Source organism: Pinus tabuliformis, chromosome 2_2 (genome assembly GCF_031772625.1).
Source record: "Pinus tabuliformis cultivar Carrire ecotype Pingquan chromosome 2_2, CPIR1, whole genome shotgun sequence".
NCBI classification, from domain to species: domain Eukaryota; kingdom Viridiplantae; phylum Streptophyta; class Pinopsida; order Pinales; family Pinaceae; genus Pinus; species Pinus tabuliformis.
The window spans coordinates 1098579193-1098588666 of record NC_142300.1 but is presented as its reverse complement, the minus strand read 5'-3'; the positions used below and the strand labels follow the sequence as shown (position 1 = coordinate 1098588666).

Below are 9474 nucleotides of genomic sequence, written 5' to 3'. Positions count from 1 at the left end.
TGGTGAAAGTTAGGTCACCCACAATGCATAAAAGATTTGATCCAAAACATGACATATTAAAAATGTTCTACCAGAAGAGCTTCCTCTTAGTGTAAGGGTCGTAAATATTTAGACCAATGAAAAAGAATCTATTGGTCTTGTCAAAGAGAGATGTAGCTAGGCAAGAAGAGGAAGCCCATGCCGCAACACAACACATTGGGAAGGCCTGCTAGCTTGAAATGAGCCTTCCAAGTTTTCTAGCAACATTAGAGTGACAAAATGACTACTTGGGGAGAGGGCCAGAGAGAATTGGTTCTTCTTTGGGGCCTTAAACCATCGTTTCTTAAACAAAGATAACCAAAGGGGATAAAGTCAAAACTAATCTTTTTAGGGCCAACCTTTTTTTGGTGTTGGCCAACCCTTGATGTTCCAAGATAAAATTCTCATCCTGAGATCTTAGCAAGGTCCTAAGCTCTAAGTTCCCCAAGGATGGATTTATTCATTCTTGATTTAACCTTTGATGATGATTGTTTCATGGCTAGTGATATGAAGGATTTTCTTCCCTTCCCGAGCTGTGAGGAAAAGAGTCATCTAAAAACCTCAGGCCTCCACCCAGTTCAAGAACAAAGTATGCCAATGTTAAGTCATCAACAACTTTATGGGAAACCTAAGAACACAAGCAATATGGATAAGAGACAACAAGGGCTTAGGGAAAAAGAGAACTGCCCAACATAAATGGTAGATTTTAGATAGGAGACATATTACTTAAGGGGAAGTTAGGGGGAAAGATGGGAATATTAGGGAGAGCGGGGAGGAGGGGAGGGTTGCAATGCAATATTTTGAAGAGCAAATATTGAACATGTGGTAGAGGAAAAGTGTGATGAAACATTCATACAGGGTGAGGAAACAACATTAAAAGTAAAAGAGGGAGGAGGAAGTGAGGAATTCATTCCCAACATCGAGTCCCTGTTTTTTTAAATTTGTAGGTCTGTGATCTCTTGAGCCTGTTCTAGGGGGCATATGTTATTATATTTTCTCCTTTTCATCCCAAATACTTACAAATCAATAAATTTTTATATCAAATTTTGAAGCCTTCAACTTCAAAAAGTCAATAAGTTAGTAAAGTTTATACATTAATATAATAGTATATAGAAATTAAAAAAAATGAAGTTATAAATACAATTTCTTTTTTTACTATGATGAATTTGTAACTCGTTGGAGTAATTTGGGAGTAGTTCATGATCAAATATAGTAGCTTCCGTTGTAACACTAGGAATATCTCCAATAGTTCGTAAGCAAGATATACCAAGAATTTATGACTTAGCAAGAGCCGAGACTCCATGAGGCCTTATCACAAATGACCAAAGATCTCCCCCATGGCATTTGAAATTATGTGGAAGGGATAACATCGCATATAACCAACCACTTTGTCATCTCAAAAGGAGACTACACACTCACTAATTGCATCGAGAGATGCTCCCCAATCTAGTATGGAAGAAATGTTGTAATATCCTATCATGTATTGTTATGCTATGTAGACATTTTGACTAAGCCAAATTTCATAAAAATAAAAATTAAATTAAATTAAAAAATTAAAATAAAATAAAATAATTAATTAATAAACATTTTTTTTATTAATTATAATTATTAATTAAATATTTTGACTCGGTCAAATTACATTAAAAAAATAAAAAATAATAAAAATAATAATTATAATTATACTTAATAACTAAACCAACCTAGATCCATCTTAACTTTGGATCTATCAATCATCAATAGAGATCAAATTTCTTGAGGTGCAAACCTCTTTTAGACTGAAATTAGATTTGATATAAATCTAAACCAATTTAGAGGATATCATATAAGTATTTATTCTATAAATAAAGAAAATTATAATACATAATTTAAAACATGAATGTTCATCATAGAATGTCCAACCTATAAAACTTGTAAATTAAGTAATTGTATTCCATGATAATTTTCTATTATATTTATATTTATATATGTTAAAATTAATATACAAATTTTAAATTAATGAAATATAGTTTTAAAAGCGAATTTTTTATACACTATCTTTTAATAATATATATATATATATATATATATATATATATATATAGTTTTTAGGATGTAAAATAATGAACAAAGCATGTTATATATAATTTTTTGGGTTTAAATTTGATTTGTGTTAACTTTATAATGGTATTAGTGGATAGAATTAACTTTGTGTCACATGAGTATGAAACCACCCCAATTAACCTTGTTGTCACATGAGTATGAAACCACCCCAATTACTAATTCCATTGGTTACAAAAAAAATAATAATTGTTATTTAATTTTAAAATGATGATTTTTTCTATGTGATTGACATTCACAGATCGGTCACTGCTACACCCACAAAGTATTTATACTAGACAAATCCACTTGTAAAGATCACTTTATGCTAACTCATAAAAATAAAAATTAAATTAAATTAAAATAATTAATTAATAAACAAAACAAAAAAATTAGTAATTACAATTACGTCCACAAAGTGTTTGTACTAGACAAATCCACGTGTAAATATCACTTTATGCTAACTCATAAAAATAAAAAATAAATTAAATAATTAATAAACAAAATAAAATAATATTAGTAATTATAATTATTAATTATTATTATTAATTAAAAGATTTTGACTCTCTCAAATTACATTAAAAATAAAATAAAATAAATAATTATAATTATACTTGATAACTAAACCAACCTAGATTTATCTTAATTCTAGATCTATCAATCATAAGGGAGATCAAATTTCTTGAGGTGCAAATCTCTTTTAAAATGAAAAGAGATTCGATCCCTCTAAACTTAGAAAACATCACAATAATATTATATAAATGTTTATTCTATAAATAAGGAAAATTATAATACATAATCTAAAACATAAATATTCATCACAGAATGTCCAGCCTATAAAATTTGTAAATTAGGTAATTGTATTCCATGATAATTTTTTATTATAATTATATTTATATATGTTTAAATTAATATAATTTTTTTAAAAATAATGAAATATAATTGGAAAAGTGAATTTGTTATATACTTTATATTTTAAGAATAATATTGGTTTAATTTAGTTTTTAGGATGTAAAATATTCAACAAAGCATGTTATATATACTACTTTTGGTTTAAATTTCACTTGTGATAACTTTAAGAGTGAGTGTGGTTCACCTAATATTTATAATGGTATTAGCGGACAGAATTAAACCATGTGTCAACATGAGTATGAAACCACCCCAATTACCAATTCCACTCGTCACAAAAAATAATAATTATTACTTAAATTTAAAATGATAAATTTTTTCTATGTGGTTCACGGATCTGGAGATCGATGACTACTACACCACCACAATTACCAATTCTACGACTGCTACACCACCCCAATTACCAATTCGACGGTGACTGTTACACCATTGTAATGAACAAAATTACCAAATCCACAACTGCTACACCACAACAATTCTGTTACACCACTGTAAACCAATTCCACGACTGCTACACAACCCCAATTACAAATTCGACGATGACTGTTACACCACTATAATTACCAAAATTACCAATTCCACAACTGCTACACAACCCCAATTACCAATTCAACGGAAACTCTTACACCACGGTAGTTACCAAACATGGAAAATTTTAGGGGCTAATGTTCGCCCAGTGGGCTAATTTTCCATGATTTTTCCACAAAAAGATTCGCCAATTTCCAATTTTATAAAAGACGATTCGCCCAAATTTTATATTATAAAATTATTTTACCTTAAAAATCGCCAACATTATATAGAGACTATATATAAAATAATTATAAATTTGAATAATTTTACAAATATATCAATAAACATTTATAATTTGCATATTAGGGATTAGTGAGATTCGCCAATGTTTTAAACTTCAAGAAAATTTTCCATCCTTAAAATTTTCCTTGTTACCAAAATTACAAATTCCATGTTTTCTAAACCACCCCAATTATGTTACACCACCATAAACCAATTCCACAACTGTTACACCACCCCAATTACCAATTCGACTGAGACTCTTACACCACTGTAGTTACCAAAATTACCAATTCCACGACCACTACAACACCCAAATTATCGATTCGACGGTGACTGTTACACCACTATATTTACCAAAATTACCAATTCCACAACTGCTACACCACCCCAATTACCGATTTTATGGTGACTATTAAGCCACCGTATTTACCAAAATTACTATTCCATGACTGCTACACCACCCCAATTACCAATTTGGCGGTGACTGTTACACCACCCCAATTATCAATTTGACGGTGACTGTTACACTATCGTAATTACCAAAACTACCAATTCCACGACTGCTACACAACCTCAATTACCAATTTGATGGTGACTTTTACACCATCATAATTACCAAAATTGCCAATTCAACATCTGCTACACCACCCCTGTAAGGCCCCCAAATCATTGTTCGGTGTGGAGAGTCAACGAGGGTGTGCGACGGGCGAGTAATGAGCTGGTCAGTCACTAGCGAGTCAAGGTGTGCCCACACGGTGTGACGAGTTGGCCGAATGGAGGAAACAAGCGAAACGACCGCATAATGGGTCATCATAAAAATGGCTAAGTGTGGATGGGTTGGCAAGTTTATATGGAGGGCGGTCCCATGTATGGGTGCCCACACCATGGGCCAACGCGACAAAGGGTTAAGTTGGACAAAACGGTGGGTCGACTTGGTGGGCCAACAGCCCAACCGAAGGGCCAACCGCCATATAAACCAAGCGGCAGATGGTGGGACAAATCATCAAGCAATTCTTCCAAGTGTTCATGTGAGCTAGGAGGGTGAGCTATCTTGGAGAGTCTGAAATGGTGGCGAAGTGCAGGCGGACTCTTTGACCGAGATACAGAGTTTGCATATCGAGTGAGTCGCAGGTTGTTCAAGCTGCAGCAGATGAGTTAGCGAAGGCAACCGCAGGTCGGCCACAGGTTGAATGGTGTGCACACTCGAAGGTACGAAAAGCTGTAGGAGTGGCAGACAACTGAACGACGGGCATGCTTGGGTGACTCGGCTAGTTGAACGACGAGTTGGGTGGAGGTGCCTAGGTGACCTGAATGGGAGCGCGGTGAGCCAGTTGAACCGCGGTTGGGTGGGTTGGCACGACAAGTTGAGGTGCCCATGGAACGAAGGGTGGTCGACACGGTGAGTTGGGAAGACCGTGAGTTGGAGAGTTGGTGGTGTATCAGCGAGCGGGTGGGCGCGTCCAAATGATGAGTTAGGTGACCCGTGAGTCAGGTGACACGATGAGCTTAAACAGACAGGTTGGCACGACGAGCCGGTGAAGGGGCGAAGAGCGCCCAGTGTGACGAGACGAGTTGAGGTGAACGAAGGTGCAGGAAAGTGTGGAACGGGAGGTCGAACTGTGGGTGGGCGTCGGGTAGGTGGCACGCCGTGGGCAGGTCCGAACGGAGGCGTGAGCTGGGCTGAACGATCACTTCGTTGAACGAGCTATGACAGATGGTAGAACCGATGGGCACTCTGAATGATGATTAGGGTGGACCAAACGGCACAGGCCAGGTTGTACAGTTGTGCCAGAAATTGCGAGGAAACTTGGGGTTTCCTAGCAAAGACTGTAACTTGTATACTTTATAAAATATTGTTATTATCATTGGGCAGACTCATATTTTAGGTAGTTTCCCCTCCCATTAAATATTCATTGTGCATATGTGTAAATGGTAATAACGATGAAGATGAATAATTGAATGTTTTCGTTGTGTATGTGAATGTTATACTTAGAAAAGTGAAAAAATAAACTAAGTATAGAAAGTAGGCGTAGTCCACATCGTGTGAGTATTGTTAAAAGAAAACTGGTGGTGGTGCCGCACCCCCCTTTGTGCAGTTGAAAGATTACCGCCAGGGTAGGGGCATGACAGATGGTATCAGAGGCTTGATTTTCCACAAGGCTTCACTGGAGATTTGAAGAGAAGTTGATCCCACTATCACTTTGTGATAGATGGTATCAAAGCCAAGTTGATTTAGTCAAACCAAGCTTACCAAGGGAAGTGTTACACTTCATGAAGGTTTAGTAGGGGTGAAGCTTCGTACTTGGGCCAAGCTGAATGACAAGACATGGCAGGTTTTGAAGAATGTCAAGGGAGGCTCTTGCTGACCTTGTACAGGTTGCAGTGAATGAAAGAAGAGAACCCACAGATTCGATATGAACTTGAAGGCAATGGAGCAGGATGTAGCTGCAGATTGCGATGATGAAGAAGAGGAAGTTGTGATGTTTGAGGATGTTTCAAACATGACAACGATGGAGGAGGAACTTGAAATTGATCAAGTTGGACCAAGATTGTGCAATTTACAGAAATTGGTGAATGAGGATACTCACATGGAGGAACCTCATGATGAAGTAAGTACTACTTATACTTGTGTTTCATTGGAGCTTTTGGTAAATGGGCCATATGTAGGGAAGGGAAAAATTAGTTTGTTGATGTAGTGGAAGATCTTACAATGGATGTCTACGAAGAGACCTTTTATGGAGAGGCAAGGACCATTGACTGTTGCAAAGCTTGTTGGGGTTGTTTGTGAGCTTATGGCAGAAGGTGAAAATTCATTTGACAAGGGAGGAACGTGATGATCATTGTGGAGGAATGGGTCATGCTTTAGCCATATGGAGGAATTGGCTAAGTGCCCGGCATGACTCATGGACAGATTAGAGAAGGGCACACACTTGATAATACTTGGGTGGAATTCTCATGGCTGAGACCAAGAGAAAGTCTTGGTGGAACCTTTGGTGGGGGAGTTGTGATGGAAGGGACTCATATGACTTATATGGTTTGGGTGACCGAGTTCACTAGACCGGATTGCAGACTTGGATGAGGATGACCGATGTTGTGATGGGTCTACTTATTTGGACAACATAGACAACTTGAGTCATTAACATCATGTTGGAGAGATGGATCATGTCAATATTATGTAGGGAAATTACGTAGAAGCACTTGTAGTGGTGTCACTTATGGGTATCCAATGAGGAGTGCTAAGGCAGTGATGTTGTGTGAATGGATTTGGTGACGTGACATGGAGACTTTTTACTTATGAGCCGATGGGGATGTTATGCACTCTTGTACAACAATGCCATGGACTTGGTGGAGTTGTGAGCAGACTATGGAGCATTCCCACTACATGGAGAGATGACGCATCTTGCAGAGACCTTTGGGCTGAGACATGTATGCTTGCTAGGATGTCGGTTGGAGATGACTCATGGAGCTCATGATGACACGAGGTCGTGAATTTTTGGTACTTCATATTATGGTGGACTCAGAGGATCTAATGCATTGAGGATCTGAGGTCAGGGACTTTGATGCAGGATGGGGTGCATATTTTTGAGTACATTTATGGGTGTGCTTGAGAGAGTGACTTGATGTGGAGGATCGATATGAGACACTTTGTAGTGATAGAGCTGCAGCAGTGATGATGCCTTGGTGGCAAAACTTGGGCATGGGTTGAGTTGAGACTTAACCACTTTTGATACATGAAAGCTGATTGGTCTATGATCATGGGCAGCACATGGATGATGAGACAGGTGTATACTTGTTTCTTTGGCAGGTTTAAGGGATGGCACATTACAGATGAGATGGAGATTGCTTCATGGACCTGGATGTGGCACATTAAGAGTTGGTTTGATGCGAGGATCTCTTAACTTTGAGGAGATGGATTCTACACATATATGGATGATGATGTTGGGATATATGCGACTGATTTGCAGCACATTGACACCAACATCATGGAAAACATGTTGTATATGAGATGAGGGTTACTTCATGGACCTGGGTATGGCTTACATTTTGTTGGAGATGGAGATGGATTCTTGATCGAGTTGACGTTGTGATAGGAGGCTAGCAGAAACGACTGACGATGGCATGAGGATGTGCATTCTCATGGTTTGAGCACGACATTTTGACTGATCACCCAACTAGTTCAAGTCATGGGGGCTATAGCAGTGTACAGAGATATGTTAGCATTGTGTTGGAGTATCATGGCAGCAGTACACACAATGTCGATACATGATGGGGTCGACACGATATGTTGTTGTAGCTTGAGTTGGAGGGACTAGACTTCGACGGTGGGGTAGCATGTGGGGTTGCGGCAGACGTGGTTGATGATCATGGGTTTAGGAGAATTTCTGATTCATGGAGACATGAGCCTTTATGGTTTGTGCACTGGCAAAGCAAAGGTGATCAGCATGGACATTTCTGATGTTGGAGCTAGTGACACTCTGCGATGTCGTGTGATGGTATTGTCGAGGACGACAATGACTTGAGGTGAGGGAGGATGTAAGACCCTCGAGTCATTGTGCGATGTGTCGAGTCAGCGAGGGCGTGCGATGGGCGAGCAACGAGCTGGGTGGTCACCGACGAGTCAAGGCGTGCCTGCACGATGTGTTGAAAAATGTGCAACAAGAGATGTTAAATTTAGAATGTGCTAAAAACAACGTGTCTAAAAATAACAGTTTGGCTAGTGAGGTCATTGGCCACCTTGGGTGAGAGGTGAAACTGCTAAAAATAGAAAGTTCTAAAAATAGCATTTCTGGGTCCCTTCCTATTTATAGTAGTCTTTGGTCTATCTATAAGAAGTAAAAACGAATTTGGTATTAACAACAGTTTAAAATATTAATTAATTAATCTCCATGAGTTAATTAGTTAAGGAAAAACAAGCTTGAAGTCTATGTGAGGACATGCAACAATTTATCTATTATTGGTGAATTTATCCATCAGTTAAAGAGATAAGGATGAGTTGTAATTAGTTGGCTCAGTTAACTAAGTCAAGTCCAGTTAGATTAATTTAAAAAGTTGTTAAATTAATGAGATTCAGTTTTTTAATGCTTGCATGCATGTAACAATTGGTATTTTCAGATAACTGAATATTATAGCTTAAATAACTCATGCATGTTAGTTCAAACAAAGACCCAGTTGAGATCAGAGAAGGGACAATGTACTATCAGTTGGATGAATATTTTTCCTATAAAGGAAGCTCATCCATGATGAGGATTTATCTCCTTCAGGTTTGTGCAGTTATTTCAAAGGTCAGTGTTTTGTGTGAGGTGAGAATCACACAGGTTGCAGCTAGAGGACCCAGGAAAAACTGTGCATAGAAATAGGAGGCTTGGAGGGAAAGGAGAAGGTTTGTGAGAAGCCTTTGACTGTCTATGAGTAGTAGAGGGATTCTACTAAGAGCTGGATAGCTTCCGAGCTAAGGCTTTGTGTAATTTGGACTATATTTCCACTTGTATGATAATACAGAAATGGGGTTTTAGGCAGGTGCTTTTCCCGGGTAAATTCTTCTGTGTTATGTGTGATTGGTTCCTTCATATCAGTTATATGTGTTCTTATTGGTGTTGCTCATGTTCGATTATGCTTCCACTAATTTTTTTGTAGAAGTAGATCAAGTGTTTTGCTTTAGTACATTGCATTACCAGGTGA

The 9474-nt window shown here is 37.8% G+C and overlaps 1 pseudogene; it reads left to right on the top strand.

The window, feature by feature from the left end:
- The first annotated feature begins 4613 nt into the window (after window positions 1–4613).
- Window positions 4614–9474, top strand: part of LOC149197225 (casein kinase II subunit alpha-like) — a 28155-nt pseudogene continuing 23294 nt past the window's right edge.